This window comes from Pempheris klunzingeri, chromosome 22 (assembly GCF_042242105.1).
Source record: "Pempheris klunzingeri isolate RE-2024b chromosome 22, fPemKlu1.hap1, whole genome shotgun sequence".
Taxonomy (NCBI): domain Eukaryota; kingdom Metazoa; phylum Chordata; class Actinopteri; order Acropomatiformes; family Pempheridae; genus Pempheris; species Pempheris klunzingeri.
Genome location: NC_092033.1, coordinates 8,169,658 through 8,195,321, shown reverse-complemented (window position 1 = coordinate 8,195,321; position 25,664 = coordinate 8,169,658). Strand labels below are relative to the sequence as shown.

Genomic DNA, 25,664 nt, shown 5'->3' with positions numbered 1-25,664 from the left:
CGTAGCAGCGCTCTGTGTCTCTGGTATATCTCTGCAACCAAAGCGGATGCTCAAACAACCTTTGGCATTGGTCAATCTCTATTTAGAAAGTGAGAAAGTAGAGTAGTACACTGACTAGAGACATGAAAGAGTGCTGGTGGGATTTGATCCCAGACCTCAGATGTGACAGAGCACATTTTTCCACCATTTTTTGGTTTGATTAGAAAAACAATCTGTGAAAACGCTCCATGAAGTATATTCTTTATTAACAGTATTAACAGTTAATAGTTTTTCAGGCCAATGTTGGTGTAAGTGCCTGAGACTCTGGGATCAATTGTTATCCTCAGTATAGTGTTCTGGTAATAAGATGTTAAGCTACAAAGCCATAACCAGTATATATGGCAGTCTTATTGAAAAGGTACCCCGTAGGTTTTTTTTATTTTTATTTTTATTTATTTTTTTTTATCACAGGCTCTGTGGGGAAGTGTTCCCATGGTTAGGTCATTGTTTTGTATGATGAAAAACATATTCCTGCTGTCTAGCTTGCTGCTATTCTAGTCACTGACTATCAGAGCCTTGGTCCAATAAAGATGGAAGAAAAAGAAAAAAAAGGCTGCTAGCTAGCAAACATGGATGTAAACATTGCAAGTAGCTTCAGTTACTTGTACTGATATTGTACTTTCACCTCTCCTCATGCTTCATAATTCAAGCTCATATCTTTGGGCATTTTGCCTTTATTTTGATATATGATGGTGGAGACTGGAAACTGGAAAGGTCTCCAGCCAGATTCAAACTGGGGCCATCATGACAACTGTACAGGGTAAGCGTCCTACACCCCTAGGCCACAGGGAAGCCTCAATACTTTCACTTTTTAAATATTTTTCTGTAGTTTGGGAAGTTATTAAATATTTTTAGGACACAGACACCTAGAAGACTAAAAGCAAGCAATTAAAACTGTGCGTTGACTATTTTAAACACTCAACATTTATGCTCCGTCAGCCTAATTACCACTTTGGTGAGAGAACTATGTTTACATGTATACAGTGTTGCTTTGGCACAAACACAAACTGACTCTAAGAATATTACACACATTATGTCAGTGATGTTTGTGCACTCGTGCTTGAGCTGCGGTCTCATTTCCGACTCCTCCACAAGCCTCCAAGGTTGTCAACAGATTAACAAAAACCCTGAAGGGATATAGACACACACTCGACAAGAGAACACAAACTGTACAAACACACTTGCATGTGTGCAAAAAAAAACAACAACACAAAAACACACTCCACAAGTCCCATCTACACAATAAACATAAAAGGGGGATTAGCTCATGTCAAGAGAGAAAGTGGAGAGAGATGAGTGGGAGCTAGACGGGGGGGAGGAATGAGTTTCCCCCTCCATATCTCTGTGCCCCCTTCAGTGTTTCCGTCTATGTCTCTCTGCCCTTTTCCTCCCTTCACAGTGGCCTATATTTCCTTGGCAGCTGGTTAGTTGAGACGAGGGAGAGGAACTGATTTCGGTCTCCGCTCTGACAGGGTAACCAGAGAAGTAAAACAGATACAGGCTACCGCTACAGCCATGCGCTAGAAACTGAAGTAATCTGTGACAGGCAACTGGACGGGATCCAGAAAGGTCCAGGAGCCAAATAGGCACGTGTTTGTGTGTTGGTGTGCTCGTAGGCTGTGTGCATGTTTGTGTGTGTTTCTCTGTGGGTCTGCCTGATGAGTGACTGTAGTTTTGTTATACGCAGGTTTTGGGGTTAATATGTTCCAGATGAGAGTCCATTACTGCCAAAGCGCACAATGTTACAAGACATTAGCCTAGTTTTTCTGGTACTCACACATGATTTGAAGCGGACACATTTAGACTCAAGAATTAATACAATGCGAAGACACTGTATGGAACACTAGAAATGGCCACACTTCTGTGAAGTCCCACACACACACAAAACTGCATAGAAGAACATTTTTCTTCCTTTTTACCAACATGGACACAATAAATGTACGAATGATTGTGTGGTTTACACAGATGCGGACACATGACCGACAAAGCAGGGGTGGAAAGCAAAGAGGAAGGGTGAGAGCAAAGGTGAGGACGGAAGTGAGGTTACAGAAAGAGGAAATATATTTGTCCTCTGAAGTCTTTCCTGTTGGGACGACACACAATGCAGAAATGTTCCATAAAGTGCCTGCTCCCTCTTACCATCAACACGCCAACATACATATTTGAACAGTGACATCTAAATGCGGAGAATGTAGAGGCCAATAAGTACGCTTTCAATAACAACAGTAGTTTCCTTGAGAGCTGAAATCCAACCAACTGTGGAACCAGATTTAGATGGAGACAAAGGAGAAGAGAAAAGACAAGGGAGGCAGAGATGGAGGTCGGATTATATGACACAATGATGCAATAACAGTGAGAACATCATGCACACACTCAGACACACATACACACACGGTGTAGGGTTACTGCAGCGGTGCCTGTCTGTCTCAGTAATGCCTCGCTGAGAGACAGAGATGTCAATGTCACAAGGACTGAGTCAGTCTAACACTTACATCAACTAGAAACACACTCTGCCTTTGTCGAGGAAAACAGAGCTTCACAAGTGTGTTGGACAGGAAGGATGAAAACCCAGTCATCCCGGTGTGGATTCTGTTTTTCTGAAAAGGAATTCTATTAACGATCTTGCAAGATGTTTTTTTATATGAATAGATGAGTAAGAACAGAGGATGAAAGTTAGAGAATTGGGGAAATATGTTAGGAAAGTAAAAAATAGGAGGGGACGGGTGGAGGAGGAGGACAGATGGAAGCAGAGCAGAAGCAGAGATGTGGAGAAGAAGATTAGAGGAAAGTAGCAGCAGAGCGACAGATGTTAACGGCTGATCAGGAGAAGGAAAAAGAGCACAAGAGAGCCGGGGAAAAAAAAAAAAAAGTAGGTAAGAGAGGCCGTGTTGGAAGATGGGATTGAGGAGGAGAAGGCTGTGGTGGTGGTGGTGGTGGTGGTGGTGGTGGGCGGGGGGCGTGAGAGGAGGTGGGAGGGAAGACAGTTCAGATAATGAGCTGTCAATTGAGACAAAAGCAGGAATTGTATAACTTCATAATGAGTCTCATTTTCCGGAAATATAAGTGTAATGGTGACAACGAGGCCTCACTAATGAGACTACTGAACCAATTCACACTAAATGTTACAGCGTTTTCCGGGGTAAACTATTATGGGAAGATAACTACAAGGCTCGATTTAAACTTTCAACAAAGATACTTTTATAAAGAGCAAAGTTAAAAGGTTTATTCAGAAAGTGACGTTCACTCCTACCTCTGTTAAGACGAAGCCTGGTTAACATTGTTTAAAATAAAAAGACACAAAATTAACCTTTTTTTTTTAGTTGAAAGTGTTTGCTCTTATTGTAAAGCCAGTGGGTTCTGCTTTTTAAAATATGCAATTCCCAAGTATCAAACCAATCTTTTCAGTACTAAAGACAACATTTTACATTTCACATTTCATATTACTGTAGGACTCCAGGCCTTAAAGGTGACCATAAACATTTATAGCTCCTTTTTCGCAGTCAAGGTTCCACCAGACTTCAACCTGTGACCCATTCAGGGTCCAAAGCTTAAGAAACAAGTACGTTTGCTATTTCAGCTGCCCCTATTTTAGTGTAATGGCTGGCAGACTTTCTTATGGGGAGAGAAGCTGGATAATTACAACAATGTACAGCGCTGTCACCTCTGAGAGGACACCCTGTAATTAATCATACAGTACCATCTGGTTACAATTAGGTTCACAGAGACCTGTACAATAGCTGAGCTCCTATCATGCTAGCGTAGGGATCCATGTGTACACACACTCGCAAAAAAATCCATACAGCGTACAAAGGCAAGGGTGCACACACATCTACACACACAGTCACACATATCATCTATAACAAAAACTTTCATTGTGCCGGTAACCTATTTTACACCTGAATAAGGTGTGTAGTGTGCAGTTGAGGGCAGGCGTAAAAGATGCCCAACTTTCTTTAGTGGGAACACTGACAGCAATGAGCAATGACAATATAAATTCTAAGCCTGGGTTAACACAGTTGCTGCTTAAAATAACCAATACAATGAAAATCCACAATGACGAAAGCATCAGGCCAAGGAAGAAAGAGACGCTGACATATGAACAGAAAAGAGAATTCCTGGTTTGAATTTCTAGCACACGAGGAGAGTAAGTGATGGGTGACCAAATCTTAGCAATATTTCTCACTGGCCAACTGCAGACTGTAGTCAGAGATGGGTAAAAAACAAACAGACAGATAAAAACCCCAGCAAATTGTGAAGTTAGATGAAACAGCAATATCTATAAACACTGTTCTTTAATTTTTCTGATAATATATATAGAGATATAATGGAACTCACCATTATTGGACAACAGTGTTTCCCAGTACTGGTGCGTGTTTGTATGTGCCCAGTGGCTGCGAGCTTGGCCAAACAAAAAGTGAAATGCCACCTGGTGAAATAGTGGTGAAAACATTTTGAGCTTTCTTGATGTAAATTCTAGGTTGGGCGTGTTGGTGTGTTTAGGTGTTTGCTGTACTGCACCCTATGTAACGTACACTTCACTTACAACGCACACCTATACAGACGAGACAGCGAGAGAGTGGACTTATTTCAAACGATGATGTAAAAACATCTGATGTCTACTTGTTAGACAGAGGTGCATCACTATGACAACAGGGAAGAAATTATTTCCCTATGACAGATATATAAATAGATCATTCACACACACACACACACACACACACAGAATGGTAAAGGGAAACTAGAGGAAAATCTGGACAACTTTTCCAGAAAGAGTCAGAGGGAGGCCATGAACAGAGAAACAGTGGGTAATGTCAACAGAAGTGCCTCTACTAGGCTTTCTGGCCTAGATAAAAACACACAAGCGCACGTGTACACATACACAAACACGGGTTACATCACGCTGCTGGAGGTTTATGAGGGGTCACAAAAACAGGGTTGAAGTCAGAGGGAAGATGAAAGTAGGTAAGAAAGTTTGAGAGCCCGAAACAGAATATGAGACAAACACACAGTGCACAGTGTAAAGCTCAGGCACACACTGCCCATGTATGGGCAGAGCTAAAGGATGTGCTGCTCTAGCAGGATGTTAGCAGTGATGAATACATTTGGTTTTTGATAAGGCAGCTTCATCAAAACTGGCTGCCTGTTCAAACAGCTTCTGGAGGGAAACATACAGTTTATGTGACGACTGGCAGCGATTCAGATTCATTCAGGTGCAAAGCCCAAGAGGCAAGAGCGAAGTGTGTGCGCTATGATAGCATCCATCAGAACTACAGCATCAAAAGACCTCCTCCACCTGTCCACAGTAAGAGCTGTGCCAACACATACAGCAGCACCAGTGTGTATACCAACGGTGTGGTTAGAAGTCTGTTGTAAATCATTAATTTCTCTGATAAAAACATGAAAACGCACTGTTATTTTCTGACACAGTTACTGTGTGAAACACTTTACTGGCAGAGCAGGACTTTTTGACTTTTAATGCAGCTCACAAATGGGATTCTCTTCAAACAGCACTTACTGTATCATGGGCAGAGGAGATCAAACTTTTAGCTACGCCAGCTTTGCTGTCTGAACCCCCACCCTCTGACAACATTACTGCCATGGCTCATCCACTGAGCAGGGAATGCAAAACCTGACCTAGTAACACGTCCTTTCCATTTCTCTCCCACAGACAAAGATTTAGAGATGGAGAAAAATTTTAAGCTTCTTTTTATGATATTTTTACTCACTGAAATGTATTTCTGTGACCACGGAGGGAATCAAAGCCATAAACCTGAGGGGTTAATGCCAAGCCCAACTTCCTGAAATTAGGATGTCACATGTTTTTCATGTGACAACACTGCAATATATAGAGTGCAAACTTGACGGACTGCGCAAAGGTGTTACTAATCTCCATAAATCTTTCGCACTGCGCCAGCCAAACTGCTGTCACTGTGCACCGAAACAGTTCACTGACAAATGCTTCTGTACAGTACACAGTTATTATCCGGATTTATATCAATAAACAACACTGTCATAAAAATACCTCTCCAAATGCTGCAGATGTTAAACTTTGGGTGTAGTTAAATGCATGTCTGACTGTAAACCAAGAGGCCTCGACTGTTTCTGCTCTATTCTATATGACCCATTGAACAGCTATTTTGAACCACGCGTAACTGCTTCAGATACAAAAGTGTCTAGTTTAACAAAGAAGCATTATGGCCACCAATGGCTGGCATAGTAGTGATCTCATTATGACAATAAGGGTTAAATGTATGGGTAGAAGAATGATAGAAAGTACATTTAAAATAAACAAAGTGTGCCAGTATCTACAGAACTTTTACCACCCAACCAGATTCACCAATTCAGACAGAACCTCTAAATACTGGCAGAAACTGGCATGGATTAACTGAGCAGCAGAGCCCAAATTGACTAATGCTGCTGATGTTCTCTTACTGAAGACCACACCAGTTGCCTCATCAGTTCACTACAGGGCCATACGAGTGATTGCCACGCACACACACACACACACCAGAGATAACTATAAGATTGCATGCTCACATCCTGTGAAGTCAGCACAGGACATCAGATATGATTCGTGTGTTGGGTGAGTTGTCCTCTCTTTGTCTGCTTCTATCTGTCTCTACTAATCTATCATCATCCACAAGGTCTGCCCCTACAGAACCCTTGAGTGACTCAAACGGTGACCCTAAACGTGACCTCAGACCTCTCTATTTCATGGGAGCCTCAGTCTCTGGGAGCCTATTCTTTCTGTGTGTGTGTGTGTGTGTGTGTGTGTGTGTGTGTGTGTGTGAATAGATTGATGTGGGTGGCTGCACGTGTCTTAATTGTTAACAGTTTGCACATGTATTTAACTGCCATAGATGTATTTACATTAATGTATGTATATCGTTAGACATAGACAAACACACGTGACTGTTATTGTGAGCATTTATTAAGTGGCAATAATGAGGTCTGGCAGTCTGTACTGCAAACATAGCCCAGCTTCAACAGCAGTAGGATTACTGGGAGAAATATACATAAATGGGTATAAAATCATCCAATCAACCAGTCATCCTCAAAATGGGTGCCACAATAATGAGTTATAATACCACAATCAGTCAATCAACAGTAGGGTAATGAATTCCAAAAGCTGATGATTGTTTTAGTCATTTACACCAAACTGTAGATAGAACAGCCGCTGTACAGTCAGTTGAGCATTTTTATATTAGCTCTTCTCTGTTCTTTTCCAGTCATACAAGACAGAACATTAAATAATTCTTTTCATAATTCAAAATAGTATCTTTTACACAAATGGTTCACATAGGAGCCAATTGTCTCTCACTTATCTCCAACACTTTGGTCACACCAAGTGCTCGTTGTTACAAATGATTGCTGCGATCAGACAAAATAGTCCACAGAAGATTCTGATGGATCTTTATTTATCTATTCTATTCCATTAACAATAATAATCACAACAGGAGGTGTGCACATGCATGGAAACCCCAGCAAATACATTCTTTGTATGCCAGCTAAACCAATGCTGGATACAGGAGGATATTTGAGAATTTCAAAAAATCTATTAGCAATATGTTGACCAGTATTTATTCTTATATATATATTAACATGATATAGACCAACATTTTAATGAGGATCCCTTAACAAAGTTTCCTCTGGTTTACCATTGAGCCTTCATGTTGCTACAGCTGATGCTAATGGACCTGGCCTCAACACTGGAGAGATCTTTCACTTTTGAATGAGTTTTGTTTGACATACTGTTCTGCAATAAACTTAACTCCTCTCTAACCACTGCTGACAGAAGTCTCCCTATTGCTCTTCCTCTATACAGGTACTTGTCTAACATTCATAAGTCCAGATTCCCTTTAACCAGTTTTTTTCTATGTTTTACCACACAGAAGTTGAGCGACAGCAGTCGGAGATTATGTGGAAGTTTAAAGAGGAGGTTGCTTGATGAATGGGGGCTGTGATTGTTCATGGCCTCTATTCAGGGAGCACATTCACTCACACACACACACACACACACAAGTTTACTGGAGTGAAAGTAATTTGAATATGATCCAGATGCGTTCATGTGTGAAGAAGAGAAAAGAAGGAGAAGAGAAGAGAAGGAATAGGGGAAGAGAAGGAGAAGAGAAGCAGAGGAGTCTAGTGAAGGTAAATAAAAAGGCAGAGGTAAAATATGAATCATGCGCTGCTGCTGCTGCTGCTAACACCTCCAGCCCACGAGACTGCTATTTATAGACAGAGAGAGAGAGAGAGAGAGAGAGAGAAATGATAGCACAGAGGAAGAGAAGTTCATAGACCGACAGCATAACACAGTGAGCAGGCAGCAGGAAAATGAGTAAAGGCTGAGGAAAAGAACAAGAGACTAAAAAGGAGAGCCAAGAGGGGAGAAAGAAGAGAAGCAGACAGGAGAAAGAAAAGGAGTGACTGAAGAATCGGACAGAGAATAAAGAGATAGACGAATGATTGTGCACCAGACTGGGAAAATAGCAGGGTCGAACTGCGGTCGTCTGGAGAATAGATGGAATGACAAACCAAATGTAAAAGAGGAAAAGTATGGAAAGAGCAAAAGAAATACATGAGAATGGACTAGGTGATGGAAAACGCCCTCATGTGTAGTTTGTTCCTGAGTTCCCCCCTCTCAGACAGGTGTATGTGCCCGTCAGTCAGTGGGAAAAGGCAATGTGCCAGCACAGAACATGAGATAACAGGTTGTCTGCTGCATTCAAAGTCTGAACTTTCTATGCATCAGTCAAGATTCAACCTGTCTGATAAATCCAACATGTAAATGAAGTACTGAAATGTTAAAAAAGTACCAAAAAAAGACCATCAAACTCCAAAGAGCTGAGATGTCTTCAACTTGCCTAATGTGTCTGACAGTGCAGAGGCTTTTTTATTTTATTTTTATTTACTATAATATATTCTTCACATTCAGGATGTTCGAACCATTGAATTTGGCTTTCTTGCATGAAAAATGTCTTAGTTATTAAAACATAATCAAAATAATTGCTGATTGACTAATCAATGCAGTACTATGTTAGAGATAATGTACATGTCCAAACACATACAGTTTGTCTCAAAGCTAGCAGAGGGCTGATCAATTAGCTGGGCCATTACATTTATACTATTAGTAAATATCTGTGTCAGTGCATATATTGGCTGATAAGTAACAAGAAACTGCAGAGTGTTATTTTAGAGACGGTAATGCCTCTAAGCACATGGTTACATTTATTTTTTTACTGCAAAATGTCCGTCATTCAACCAATCCTTTGTATTATGTGCTTATGTAGAAAAAAGATTATATGTTATCTCATATCTGATTATCTTGATCTCTGCCTCAAAAATTCAGAAGTCAGCAGAAGTCAGTCTAAACTAAAGTTACTCAATAGTTTAGAAAAGATATGAACAAACACAATGGAAAAAATGATCCGCACACACACACCTCACATTCAACAACACGCAATCACAAAAACATTTTCATCACACACGCATACAGACATGCCGCATCTGCCTTTTGATGTATCACACACTTCATAGTTGGCAGCCTTCAGGCAAACTGCTGAGTAAAGGTGTGCCAACCCCCTTAAGAAAGAAGTGTGTGTGCGCGTGTGTGTGCATACTGTTCATTATATCATGTAAAAGATGAGATAAAAGAGGAGCAAACAACTACCACTCATTTTGTTTTGTTAACTAGGCAGGAGTACTTGCTGGAAGGACCAGTTCTTTTTGATGAGAAATGCTCCCTAAATAACAAAGACATATTCGTGAGCAAGACAAAAAGGGAAAGAGGCCATAAATACCTTTACAAAATTAAACCTACACTGAGTGTCAAACACAGGAAGCCTCTAACCAGAGATGTATTTGGCAGATAGAAACATAAAATAATCAAAGACATGTAGAGACAGGGTGGCTGACAGGTAGAATTTACGGTCACACTGTTTTACTTGAGTGATGGCCATTCCCATAAGGAACTGTTGTGCTCTAACAAACACACATACAGGAAGACACAATCGGCTGTTGCTCAATACTTAACCAAACCACGTAGATGGATTTCTCAGTTATCTATGGTGAAAGAGGGATAAGCCTGGTGTGGGACGTGCAAGTGTCCACACACTTGGACACACTGACGGGTGCCAAGAACTTGGCGTGCATGGTGCTATAACCAAGCATCAGAAGCAGTTTCATTACAGCTTTCCCTTTTCCACTCTCACTTCCTTCTCCCCCCCCCCGTCTCCGCTCCCCACTGCCGCCCCCTTTTCACCCCTTTACCCTTTTGTATCTACTTCTTCTCATCCTCCCGGTTGCCCGCTTCAACCTACTGAGCTGAAACAGAGCTAATGTTTGGGCTAATTAAGGACATTCCCCGGCACTGCAGTCCAAGCAGATTTGCCGTTTCACCAAAAAGGAAGCCTTCTAAAGAGTTTAGACTTAAAGCCTCCCTAAAATGTGCCGGAAGATACTTACCAGAAATGCCAGCAGCTCTTAGCCTTTTCGGCTCGCAAACCAACCTTGAAAACAAAGCCAAGCTCTGTTGCAAGCATGGTTACACAGGATGGTAAAACGAAACACCGAATTCTTCTCATGCTGTCATTCAAATACTGAATTTGAAGAAGTAAAGTAGCTGTAAAAGATCTTGTCAGCAGAAAAACATACAGGTTATGACCTGTAGTGTTTCTCGTGAATCCAACAGATGTCTAGTATCATTCTGTTCGGATGAGGTGCTCGGCCTGTTCCAAATGTTGCTCACAATGTACCTGGAACACCAGCGTCTATTCCAAGGAAGAGCATCATTCACAGGCCAAGGAAATATATCTGGAAGTTTCCCTTTACTGTTGAATTTTAGCTAAATCAAGATTGTTGTCAAGAATGTTTAACTGTGGTCACAGCCCAGTGTTGGTCTGTTGGAAGGAAACACAGTGGTGTTGAAGTATACCAAAGCAATGCAAATGGGTAAATAGGTAGCACATAATTGGTGGTTCACCACAGTATCTGAACTATGTCTCTCAACATACAGAAAAAGCACTGTGCAAACTCTCAGTGTGCACAACCAGTGACCACAGTGTGCGGATGTGCAGCAGACTGAGTTGTGGTTTAGTGCCACCTGCAACATTGCAAAGTTTAGGCACCTCTAGAACTGTTTTATCTTAGTGTGTGTCTGAGTGCACACTAGGGCTGAATGAGGAAGCAAATTCAAATTTATGTGAATGATTTGCTGTGTACAGTCAGTAATATACAGGATAAGAAACTTGTCATGTACTGAATCACTATTGGAATTCTGTCTCAAAAAACTACAATTAGACTATTTTCCCATATCACATGCTGCCACGCAAACATAGATAAGAAAGTACTGAACAAACAGCTAAAAGCCTCCTGACACTGAGCTCATCACTTATCCCATATTTGAAAAATCTTTGATTATCAATAGTAAATATTTGAGAGAAAGGCCTTTGTAGCCTTAATATTCATAGGATTCAGGACATAATTTTGTGAAGCAGTGGCTGTTCTTGGATCCAAAGACACATCAACACCCTGACCTGTTCTTCTGCAAACAAAGCCACATGGCTATGCATGCCTGCATGGCCATCCCCTCATCAAACACACAAACAGTGCACACACAGAGACACACAGGCTCAGTGAGGCATTTCCAATATAAAGTACGGACATAATGACACCAGGATCTCTTTGGTGAGCGGGTTTGTAGAGTAATCCTTGTATATTACTTCACATGCCCGGTTCTTTTCACCATTCCTGGAACTAAAGTGGTTAATTGTAACATGCAAACACAATAAATTCAATATTTCAAATAATTCCTCTCTGGGAAGACTCTGACCTGCACGTCTGCAAGAGCGGCTCTGTACTCTTGTGCAAAAGCCCCAGGGCTGAGGAGCATCTGGATATTGAATATACAATGGAGCACACAATGCTTCAAGTACACAGGTTGAATGGGACTACCATCAGACCACAGGGGATCCACAGTCCATTACCTTCTAAAGCTCCCCATTAGCTTTCTGTCTCACTCTCACTCTGCGTCACACTCATTTTCTCTCCCTCTCTCACTCGGTCTGCATCTCTGTTTTTATCTCTCTGTCTGTCTCTCTCTCTGTGTCCTCCCCTCTGCCTTTATCTCTCCCTTGTGTGTGGCTTTTGGTCATGAGCTATCTCTCTGGCTATTTATTTCTCTCGGTTTCTCTCTGTGCTGTGTTCATTGAGATTTTACTACAGTTTCTGCCTGATATACATCTCTCTCTGTTTAAATATTTGACTATCTGCCTCTAACACTGCCCAAAAATGGCTTTCATTTTCTAATTTTTTTAGTTTCAGGCTGCATATTTCAGTTCACTGACATGAATCAGTGACTTCTAGAGCTCAACTGTTTATAGATCCACTTTTACACAGAATTTATCTGACAGCAGATTTATCTGATACACGCATACACGCCAACTTCTGAAGTTCTGAGACACAAAGTTGAAAACACACACAAAAATCCAACAGTATATATGTAATAGTGCATTAAGCTGAAATTATCAAATTTATTAATCGATTAGATGGACAGAAAATTAAACAAGAAGTATGATGATTGATTTTAAGTAATTTGAGCAAAAGAAACAAATTAGTTGGTTCCAGATTCCTAAATGAGAGCGTTTTATACAATTTTAAATTGAATATCTTTGGGCTGTTGGTCAGGGGGAAAAAATAGCAACATAAGGACTCCGTGAAATTGTGGTTTTGCCTTGTCTTGACATTTTGCACCTTTTTCTGACATTTAAACTAAATTATTAATTGGACAGCTCAAGCGATTAATCAATAAACATAAAGTAAGTAAGTTTAGCTGTATTACAGTAGAGGCAGCCCTCATATATTCCTGTATGTACACACACACACACACACACAGCACATGCTTAGTGAACCTGCATGACTGTATTTACTACATGCAACTCGTTTAGCTATAATCTGCACACACACAAACACACAGCACTAAAGGAAAAAAAGAGATAGTTCCAATCAAATATTGATAGAGTGAGAATGAATGGAGGCTTTCAGATGAGGCCAGGAAAACACACACACACACACACACACACACACACAACCATTCAAACAACTCTAACACTATAAAAAGGCCCGGTCCTCATAAAGGTCAGACAAAAGAGCAGCATAACTCTGCTTCTCTGCCTTTCCTTACACATTTTCTCTCTGTTTCTTTTTCTCTCTCTCATCTTTCCTTCTTTCTTGCTTTCTGCACCCTCTCCATCTTTCCATTCCTTCCATCCGTGTCTCTCTTCTCACTGCGGCTAAGCCCGAGTCAACAACGGGGTGACAGAGGTGAGCGGTTTATCACCCATACCACAATGAAAAGACAATGCGCCGCAGCCCGTGTGCATTCACACACACAAAAGGAGGGACAACAGTAAACAAACAGACCTGACCTCTCCGTCAACTCTGCTTTGTTGTCATTTGTGTGTGCATGTGTGTGGTCGCACAGGTTTGTGTGTGCAGGAAAGACGGGTGGGACACCGTTCGGCTTGTGTGTGCGTTACAGATACACAAACAAAAATATGAATGTTGTGTGTCATTTCAGCTCATTACCACTCAGCTGTATGACCTCGGGAACATGAGATCTCATTACAATCCCATGTTTGTGCTGGTGTGAATGGGTTCCAGGACTTTTGACTTGTCATAGTAGGACAAATTATAATACCAAGATCCTGAAACCAAAGAAGCCTACATGAGTCATTTAATAATAATAATAATAATAATAATAATAATAATGTAAAATGAATAATAAAATCATAAATGTTATTGTTTACACCTGTGCTTTTCCTACTGTGACTTGTCCACACCACTCAAAGTTGTGGCTTTTCCCTTATTATGTGATTTTTAAGTGTGAATTTTCAACAGTCTAAGTCAGTTTGACCAGCATGTCCCAAAGTTACCCCTTTGTACTAAATGATTTATTTTGGTTACTTATGATCTGTAAGTACCGTTCTGAGTTCAATGCTGCATTCTCATCAACTGGTTAGATTTCATTTGAACAATAAGAAAACAAATGAAAAATAACACCAAGGTTCTAAATACAGGGAATGCAGCTTAAAAAGGACACTTTAACCAGACATCGCGTCTGCTGCAAGGATCTAACATAGGATCTAACATTTGACCTTTCGATTCTGAGATAAGACTCGATGTGGGAATATTGCCGAGAGGTTTATCTCATCACAGAAACTAATTTCTTAGATAAATGCAACGCCACTGCAGGGGGACATAAAATCTGCTATCAGCTGAATCTGGCAAACACTTCCTGCATCAGAATCTCATCATCTCAGTGAACTTGGTGACTTCTGCCTTAAACCACTCAGCTCATCAACCACCACTCCGGACCTCGTGACAGAACACAACGGCTGCAGCAGGATTGGCTATGGTGCATTCATTACAAGATTTGTTGTTGTAAGGAAACCGTGTTCACAATATGTGGCACAAAAACCCTGCCAGCGATACTTTTCAGTGTTACTGGCAAACTGTCTACACGGTCTAACAATATCATGGTTTATGACACATTAAAATGATCTGCGGCAGATGACTGCTGCACATCATGCAGCTGTTCATTCTCACACCCCACCACAGCATTAAAAGGACAGAAGGGGCTTTCCCGTTCAATTCAAACACCAGCGAGGAGCGCATACCATCCATGTGACTTTGCTCTGTGGTGATTACATCACGCAGACTGTGGTTTATGAAGGATTGACTCCTAATCTGGTGGGGAGAACTTCCTACCTCACTGACCACAGTGCGTGTGATTGTGTGTGTTTATCCGGTTGCCATTGACTCAGCATTGTGTCAGGCAGACTCTCTCTCCACTAACTGACCATGAAAGCAACCAATAGGAACTCTAGTTCAACCAACTTTTTAAAGATGTGGCTTTAATGGAACCCAGAGGAGACTCATATTACCCATAAAAACGTTCAGAACAGGTTAATTGAACTGTGATGCAGCCTACAAGTTAACAGCATAGCAGCACGTCTCATTGGAGTGTAAATGCTCATAACACATAAACATCACACATGATGCCTGAGAATAATAATCACTTTTTCCTTTCAACACTGTAAAACACTATCTTTCTGTTATTATTTAAAGAAAGTTCACAGCTCTATCTCAATGGTGTACTTTCCCAGTGACAGCTTTGAAAACTTTTAAAACCAACCATCAACCATTCATGTAGCATAATCCACTAGAGCTGCAATGATTAGTTGTTTAATCAACTGCCAAATTAATCAGAAACTACATTTATAACTGATTGATCATGTTAACAATTTCTCAAGCAAAACTGCCACATATGCTGGCTCCAGCTTCTGCAATGTAGGGATTTACAATAATGCTTTGTTTGTCACATATGCAATGGCGACTGCATAAAACAAGCATTTTGAATACACTGACTTAACCTGTGGGATGTTTTAAAAGGCCATTAATCGAGACAACAATCAGGATTAATGGCCATAGAAAATAATCGTTAGTTGCAGCCCTATAATCCCCTACATCACTGCTCATCTGTATGCTCGGATTCATAAACCACTCTCGTCACCCAAATATGTCAAAGACAGGAGCAAGCCACAAGCTCGAGCCACCTTTTAAAGCCAAGCATTCTGTACTGAGAATACTGGCAGACTATTCCTTTAAACATCAAAGCGTACATCCAACATTATGCTAATAGCCCCTAAAAATGTGCCACACTCTCAGAACTAACTAAAAATATTTCAGATTTTAGAGACTAAAACAAGCAGACTAAATATTTCAGCTTAAAATCTTAGTAACCGTACACACACACACAGACACAACAGACTCTGGCACACTTATATCCACTTTGACACATACCGACACACACAGTCCCCACTCATTTCTGCTCTAGTTATGGCTCAGCAGATGACACTCCGCCGCTCTGCTGCTATTAATAGAGCAGAGAGAAGAAAAAAAACACACAAGAGGGAAAAATCCCATCTCTTCTCTCTCTTTGCTCCCTCTCTCCGTCTCTGTCTGTCTCTCCCCCCTTTTCCCCTCCAAAGGCTTTAGTTAAGGTCATGGATGATGTGGAGAGGGGGGAGCGAGAGAGGAGGCCGGAGAGAGAGACACACACACACACACAAAATGGGAGGGACACTAACGGAGAAAAAAAAAACAACAACAACAAAGAGACAAATGCAGACACACACGTGCACAGTTTCACACAGACGGAGCATCAAAACGATGCTTTGTTCTTTCTGCCTTGCTGTTCTTCAGTTCTATTTCCAGACGTGTGTGAACCTGTTCAACCCAAAACCATTTCTGTTAGTCTGCTGTGAATCAGCTGGTTTTATTTTAATACTCTTAATATAGACGTATCATACAACAGCTTCTAATTATTGGTTGGTTGTGATGATACTTTACAGTAATACTCACCAATTACTAATGTGACAATAAGTCAACGTATAGCTATTTTAATCATAGTTTCTATATCATATCAGTCACTCAAAGGAAAAAAAAACAAAAAAAAAACATACAATCTACAAAACAGTATCTGGACCCAACATGAGCAGCATTAGACACCATGGTTGAATAAAGAAAACATAGTTAACTACAGGAATTTGAGCTTCATCCAGAGAAAAATCCAACAAGCAACACTAGTCTCTCCCCCATCCTTTCCTGTCTTCTCTCTACTATCAATCGTCATTATAAAGGCAAAAATTCCAAGTAAATATTTCAAATGGGAAAGATGCAACAGTAGTAGAGAGTGTGATTGACAAGTGATCTCTGCAAAGCGGAACAGGATTTAGCAAACGCAGAAACTCAGAAAGTAACATCATCTTCAGACAAAGAGGTACAAAATGCAATTCCATAGGAAGTTGAGACCCAGGCTTACAAGATCACACACACACACTTATTATGGGGGTGGGGCGGGGGGCACCCCATTCCTCTATGGAATGACAACTTATCATTGGAATGTGGGACACGATGAAACCAGGGAACTGCCCCCTACACACACACACACACACACACACACACACACACACACTAAGAGGTGGACACAAAGAAACAGGAGCTCACTGACACGCACAGAGACTCAGCAACACACACACATACACAGCAAAATGCTCTGTGCAGAGTCAGTGCACAGACAAAAGCAAAGGCAGAAAAAAAAAGAAAGAACTGAGCACAGTGCTGTAGAGCAAGCAGTCTAGATGTGCAGCTCAGGTCAGTTTACGCTGATGCAGACGACTGGCAGTTTAGAGCAGAGATCTATTTTAGACTGTGGACGCGCGCGCACACGCACACACACACACACACACACACAGTCACCTATACCCCTTTCATGCAGGAGGTGCACCGGTCTGTTGAACTCACATTGACGCCTTCTATCACTGGTTGATCTGCTGTGATCAGAGATACTAGTCTACAACTGTAGTCCCCTTTCTCTTGCTGTTTTTACCAGTCATGAGTCTTTACTGTAATTTAAATGTGATCAGTGTTCAATCAAATTCTCAATTCCCTAACTTGAGACGTTTATCTCTTTAAATGATTTTCAATTTAGAGTAATGGACGGGGCCACTGTTGATTCAAATTAGCCATTAACTAGTTACGCCTTTTAACCACAGCTGAGCAGCAGCTGATCCAGGTCCACCAGGTCAGGGGGACGGTCGTGAAGCCAGTTCAATTGACCAGTTCCTGCTGACCCAGTGGCATGCTTTAGAAATAGACGACAGACATTTCAAGTTATGTAAAGTTAAGTCAATTTCATTTATAGAGCCCAAAAATCAAAAAATTGCCTCAAAAGGGCATAAAACACCTGATATCCTTAGGCACTAGATTCACATAAGGAATAATAATGACTGATACTTCTCTAAATTAACTTATAGCATTTGGAAATGGAATCTAAATGCGTTTTCTTCACCGATGCATCATCATTAGTGCAGCTTAAAGAGCATGTCAGCAACAGCCCAGATGTTACCACTAGTGTGGTCTAGCACAGACACCCTTTCCAGTCTTTCTACAGTTTCATTCAGTTTGTGTAAAAATGTGTAATTTTCCTTTATCCCAGTGGTTACAGATAATGCCCTGTAATTGAAATGCCAAAGGTTTAATTTCAACCGGAGCCCTTGAACTCTGCAGGAGGACCTGGGCAGACTCACTGGTGCTATTTCATATATGATAAGCACTGTGGTCAGACACAATTTCAAGATGATTAGTAACATTTTTGGTCTATGATAAGACGTCTCAGGTTTGCTGGCTGCATCTACCGTAGTTTAAGTCTGTCTGAGGAAGTAGAAGCTATCCATCCGATCCCAGATTTGTCATTTCAGGCTCATAACAACGTGACCCAATCCCCTGCCTCTGATCTGCAGCTGTCCGCCAATCGTGGCTCTCAATTTCTAGGAAGTGATTATTCTCACAATGTCAGTATTGTTTTGCAGTTTCCTGGCGTAAGACATAAAAAATGGAAAAACCATAACCCTCTTTTCTCTAATCAGGCACACACACTTGCACTTAGTCAGGCTACTGTGCGCGTGTGTGTGTGTGTGTGTGTGTGTGTGTGTGTAGGGTTGAATCTGGGCTACAGTCAGTCTGAGAGATTCAGGGCTTCCTTGAGGACAGTGTTGAATATAGTGCTGCAATAGTGATGTGAGGTCATATGAAGGTCCTGTATTTTTTTGTTTTGTTCTATTTTTAGGGGGGCATTTTAGCCCTTATTTGACAGGTGACCATGAAGAGGAGATAGGAAATATGTGGGCGACAGGGGCGTAAAACAAGCAACAAAAAAGCCACCAGCCATGTGGCATGCACTGTAACCATTTGGCTACAGGGGCGCTCCAGGGTGTGCATGTCTACACACACAGCATACATTGATTCTGCTGGTCCATCTCCCTCAGCAATGATCTAGCAGATCAGAGATGCCTCGATAAAATTCTTCAAAGTGACGAGTACAAAAAGATCAATAATGGAGGGAATGATTAAGCAAGCAGTCGAAGAAAAGAGAAAACAGACAAAAAAAAGTCAGTCCTAACGTGTGAAATGTAAGGAGGGGAAGAGATTGATGTCGGGGGGGGAGGGATTAAGATGGAGAAAGAGAAACAGATGAGAGAGGGAAAACGATGAGAAAGGCAGGAACAGACAGAGAAGATAAAGAGAGGGACGAGTGGATCTGATTGGAAAGAGCAAAGCTGGGGAGGGAGGGAAAAAAGCAAAAACACGTGAGAGAGAATAGAAAAACAGAGACCATAAGCTATGTCATCATGTCTCACTGTGCAAGTCATCTAACATCTGCCTGATGCATTCACTGTCCCCGACTCACCCCTCACACAAACCTGACATCAGCTGGAAGTACACATTTCCTTTCCATGAGTTAACAACACACACACACACACACACACACGTACACACACACACCCAGTTTCCAATTCAGTCACACTATAATTATAATAAAGTACACTAACATGCTTATCAACACATCAACACACACACACACACACACACGTACCCAGTTTCCAATTCAGTCACACTATAATTATAATAAAGTACACTAACATGCTTATCAACACATCAACACACACACACACACACACAGATACATTCAATGTGATGCAACAACAGATACACCCCCTCAGCAGTTTCTACAGCATCTATTCAGTCTCTCAGCTCTTTTCATTTGCAGGATGGTGCCAAGACACTTAAGCATCTTCATCTCTGCGACTTGCACAAACACACACATTCACACACACACTCAAATGTCTGGGTTCAGGACTGCACTCGCTTCTTCTGTTTTTTCTAAATAAACACAAAGAGTGGAAGAGGAAAAGGTCAGTACTTTATAACTCTGAGCGCGCACACACAGTCACACACACACAGTCACACACACACACAGTCACACACACACAGTCACACGCATACACTGTCACACGCATAACTAAACTGTTAGCACAAATTTTCAGGCCCTCAAAGCCATCAAGTGAGATTTGTGTTTGTGTAATAAAACGCCTCACTCCCATGGGTGGAAGGTCTAGCCTACATGCAGTATTTCTAACTATATTTGAATGACTCCGCACATCGAATGCTACTTTAAAACATCAGTTTGTTTACTTGAACTTATTTATTTATTTGAATATCCGAAGAACACAACCTGAAACAGCACTTTACGTTGCATTACATGTATTTAGCTGACACTTTTATCCAAAGTGACCTACATCAAGTGAATTCAGCACTTGGAACAACACCCTTGCCTTCCACTGAAATCAATACGAATGAAATTCTTGAAGGCAGGGTGTCCTGACCTTACTTTTCAAAATTAGGGGAAATTCCGCTTCTTACACACACATTTACATGGAAGGAAGTACAGGGATGGTTTGCATATGAGGAAGTGTCAGCTTCTCTGTCTCCCTTCCTTTGTTGCTCACAGCTGGTTACTGACACATGACAGAGAGCATGAGAATGAACTGAAGCTGGGCGAAAAAAAACAAAGCAAAGGGAAGAGAGAGTCAGAGCGAGAGCATGAGCAATAAAATGAATGAAAAAGAGATTTCCTCCATGCCCTCTTCTTATCCTCCGTCATCTCCAGATTATAAGACAACAAAGCTGAACACTGGGCGGCCTCAGCCCAAGGCATTTTCTTTTTTGTTTTAGCGCTCATAAATCCAACTTGCTGGGTTGTGAGGGCCTTTACAGAGTGGAACTACACAGCTTGCTGTGTGTGTTTATGCAGAAGTGTGTGTCAGGGTTTGATCTGGTGCAATGTGTGTAAAATGATCAGCTATCAGAGGTTACTGTACTTTCACTTTGACACTTGGTCTTAAAGATTCTCCTGGATACCCTTCATTCCTGCAGTTTACTTGCCAGGAAACAAACCTGTTTGGCCACGGCGACTGTTAGATTCCTGAGTTGAGACGCAACATTTGCTCGTTTTATAGCTGGATTTATTAGAGAAGGCCAACAGCTTTATGAGTGATCGTGATGACTGACAGACAATCTGCACCGACCTACAAGCCTACAAACTGTGTGGTGATTTTCCATCCCGACTACAGCGGAGAAAGAGCCAATTCCGGCGATAAACCTGCAAGTTTAAAATAAATAAACAAATAAATAAATAAATACTTCCACTTTGTTTTTTATTATTAAACAGTTGAGCTCATCTGCAGCTAGGCTCAACCAAATGAATAAGTTAACACTCCCCAAAGCTAGCTGCAGTATGTGCGCACACACACAGCCACACCCCCACTGCATACACACATGAACTCATATACAGTACCTACAGACTTACAACTACATGCACATAGGCATTAGCTTAATTGCTAATAAGGAAAAGGAACTGAGTAAATTCTGTAGCCGGCGTTTACAACATTTACGAGAAAAGCTTTAAACAGCAAACAGTTTAGATTCTTTTTTTGTCAGTGTGTGTGTGTGTGTGTGTGTGTGGGTGGGGGGGGGGGGTAATACTACTTTATAACAACTTCGGAATCAATCAGCAGTGTGAACCAGCCTTTGCCGAAGGCTTGACACAGCTGCATTTTGCTGTTTTGTCAGGGAAATCTGAATCTCTGCAAAGTCTAACCGTTTCACTCCAGCTCCGCAGCCCCGGAGTAATAAAGGATATTTATCTTTTAGTAAAAGACAGGATGCTCTTTCATAGAAGCACACCTGTATACATCATCTTCAACTCAAATCATTTGCAAGTAGTGTTTCTCCGACAGTGTCATTTGACACAAATTGTTTATTGGAAAAGCAATTCTTTCAACATCTAATAAAAATGTATGCGGGATCTTGTTAGTTAAACTTCACAATTTGCACAGAGATCAAATGCAACAGAGAATCCACTGTTTAGTGGAGCTGCCTTTGGGACATAACACTCTCTAAATGCATGATAAACAATCCTGACAAAAATCTCTAAATCTTCCCTCCGCCTGCTCTCTCCTCATTTTGGCCTTTTACCAGCACTTGGACAGATTTCGGGCCAGCACCAGGTTAAAATGGGTCATAGCTAAAAACAAATTGCTGCAATGCTAAAATTGGCCACCGTGAGCATGTGTATTAGCCTTGTTAGATATGATTAATTTAGTCTATATTAGAAGACTATGATAGGACTTAATATTGTAGCACTGTGTGACAGCACTTTGTAAAAAGTAGGAAATCTCAATGAAACCCAAATATTCTGCACTGGTGCATTACTTGTCAACAGAGCAGTCTGAGCCCATTGGCCAGTTTCTCTCTTACGGCACTGATTGAATGACCCTTATTGAAGGAGAGCCTTGGAGCACCAAAAGTGTGTGTGTGTGTGTGTGTGTGTGTGTGTGTGTGTGTGTGTGTGTGGCGGTGTGTATGTGTGTGTGGGGAGGGGGCTAATCCGCCTTGTGTTGCTGTTGTGAGAGAAATTTCAAGGTCTTTGAGTGCCAGTGGAGCTAAGAGCCTAAGGTCACACACACACACACACACACACACACACACAGACTTGGGGTCCCTCATCTTTACGTCCTCAGTTTCTATGCTCCGCTCCCTCCTCCTCCTCCTCTCTTTTCATTTCCTTTGTCTTTTCCCTCCCACTTTTTCCTTCCTCCCTCCTCTCACTGGACTCCCTTAAACTCCCGCTCCTGATCTTTCCCACCTCCTCCATCCTTCTCCCCCAGCCTCTGAGCACCTGTCCTGCAAACGTTCTACAAAGTTTAATTCTTCAGGTTTTGCTATTTATTCTACATAATCCCCCTTTTGCTCTTAATGTCTCAATCACAATCTGCCTCTTTCTACGAGAGGTAGCTGAACGCCATTACAGGCTCCTTGTGGTCGCCTCAGACACATGGGGGCTGAACTTTGACCTTTACCCCTCCTCCCTCTATCCCTGCCCTCTTACAAGACTTTATTTCTCTCCTTTCCCTTCCTACTTTCTCTTGTCTTTTCCCTCTCCTTACGGCCTTGTAGCTAAATCACTCTGTTAACTTTATCAGTCAGTTTCATGGAGCGAGTACCCAAATCTGTTGTCACTTAGTGGTAGCTCGTTTGATTGTGTGCTTCATCCTTACAGCTCACTACTGTTCTCAAGTGCTACTTTAATGCCACCAATATGTGCTACTGATAAGTTTCCCTTCAAACCAAAGTGATGAAATTGCTGTCCAAAACCCATAGAAATTCATTATACAGTGAAAAAACATTTCTTACATTTGAGAAAAAAATACATTTCAGGAATAAATAATAAATCTCATCATGATACAGATCACATGTCTCTGACAGTCACCAGAATCTACCAGCTTCAGACCCTCTATTTACCCACCAGACTGACAGCTTTCTGTCAGGTGTCAAGTAAATTAAAATTGTTAACAGACATAATAAGTAAATAAGTAACAGTGTGGCTAACAATGTCAGCATTTACAACTAGTGTTAAGTGAGTGACTCAAGATTTAAAACTTCCAGATATTTCCCCTCCTACATTTTCTCTCATTCCAGGAGAACTGCGTCAGCTTCCTCTTTCCCATCCATCATCTACCATTCAGTTTAACAAGGCACTTTAAGATAAGATACTGGGTGACCTTCCTCCTGCTTATCACCACTCCCTCCATCTATTCATCAGTTTCTTCACTAGAGCTTAAGCTAAATATCTGCTCTATCCCTCTCCTCCTTTTCCTCTGTTTCCATCCATCTATGGATTCTCCCTGAAACAGAAGTTAACCTGCTTTGGATCAGATGCCAAAGAATGCTAAAGACGCAACCCGCCAAATCTATCTCTGAAGCACACACACAGACGCACTAGAATTTAAACAATCCACTTATATGTGCATCTTAGTTGAGAGTTCAAGAATTGAAAGACACTCACACCACACACATACAAATTTGCACATGCAGAAAACCGACAAGTTCCAGATGATCCCGACTCCCACAGATCTCCAGTTCCCGTGCCCACCCAGTGAGTGTGTGTGTGTGAGTGTCAAAGATGACTGAGCAACTGCTGACATGTGGCAGAATGGTGGGAGTAAAGTTACACACACACACACACACACAAGCACACACACACAGGGATAGAGCCAGGCTCTGTAGAAAAGCACTTGTCTCTGCATGCATATGTCCTAGTCACCACAGGCCTTCGATACCCTTATATAACACATGCTGTATGTGATGTTTAATGGAAATTTTTATTCCACTAATCCAGGATCTATTATATAACACATCTCTGGAAAGCGAGTGATACATCAGCCACTGTATTTTGATTATTTAGCCTAATTAAATTTTTTTCAAAATCAGCCTGAGGTCTGAATCTGACCTGATAAAGAATCGTTTCCACCCAGAACACTGTGAAGAATCACCAGAAGTCCACTTTTGACGAGCAAGAGAGACAGAAAGAGGCATGTGTGACAGAGGGAGACAGCTAGTTGCTTGTTTTCTGATAAACAAACCGGTGTTTCCTAGATGCAGGGCGTCAGGCGAAGCTGGTTTTAGCTCCAGGGATTCAGAAAGACTCGAGGAGCATCTTGTGATGGAGATGACAGGAAAACAACCGCGCACTCCCACAGGAAATAATCATGCCCTGAGAAATATCAACCTTTTTTTGTACATTTGTTTCTCTGGCGCGGTAACAAGTGTTTCATCAGGGCAAGTAGTTCCATGTGAGTCCATGTCACTGTTTTCCTCCTCCTCTAAAACCTCACCTCCGTCAGTGTGCTGAATGTCATATGATCAGCTGAGACTGTTATTCTACATCTCCAACCACTGAACACACCCTCTCTGTGGTTACTTCAAGTCACCAAGACGAGCTGCAAGGGCTCTACTTTCTGTCGGCGTCACCTTTCCCGCCAAAGCAAATACACACACCTCTACATGTCTCTGGTTCACAATTTACGCCTCTCTCTCTCTCTCTCTCTCTTTCTTTCTGATGCTCACTGCAGAAGTTGCATCAGTGCACCATACTGTAGCAACAGCATCCTGTGGTGAACTGTGTGCCATCCTGTCTCATGTTTCACACTGTGTGCAAGGTGCAGCTTCTTTTTTTTTTTTTTGTTAACCTTCATGTGTCCACAGACTGAGAATGAGGGCTGACTGGGACCAGCCCAGTGCAACCGGTCTTGTTATAGCCACAGAGAAACTATAATGGGGCAGCTGGGAAGTAATCTGTCAAGGGCACCATAACTGGGACAAGTAGGTGAGAGATGCGACAGTGTTACTCATTCACTTTCAGTAGCCTCAATTTCTCAGACAGTCTGGGGACTTTGACGCAGAAGTCTCCAGTCATGAGCGAGCTTCTCTAAACTTTTGGATAACGCTGTCCTGAATGAATCAGCCTAGATTCTATAGATGTTGATTATCATGAGGTTTCGTTACTTGCAGCGCAATCAGGTAAACAAATCCATGCATTTACCCTTACATGTAGGGTTCAACTGCTCAGCATCCTCCTTCCTCATTCACTACTCATTTAATGCAACTTGTGGTATCACCACAGCATCCGTTCACACATATTCACACAAACCAACAGTTGATACCAGACACCGTAGGGATTCAGCAGTGAAAAACATGAGCATGAGTAACAGGAAAAGAAGTGCCAGATCTGCAGCGATGGACAGGAGCTGCATCATACTTCCTGAGTGGGTCTGACTTTTCAGTCAGTCATGCAATATCAGAGTTACCAAGAGGAAGATTCTGAC

General features: G+C 41.6%; 2 protein-coding genes across 2 annotated transcripts in view; both read right to left on the bottom strand.

Annotated features, from left to right (window-relative positions):
- LOC139221584 (proline-rich protein 5-like) overlaps window positions 1-25,664 on the bottom strand; it is a 255,194-nt gene that overhangs the window by 85,436 nt on the left and 144,094 nt on the right. The window lies entirely within an intron of this gene.
- Window positions 1-25,664, bottom strand: part of wnk1b (WNK lysine deficient protein kinase 1b) — an 81,520-nt gene that overhangs the window by 54,300 nt on the left and 1,556 nt on the right. The gene's annotated exons all lie outside the window — the stretch shown is intronic.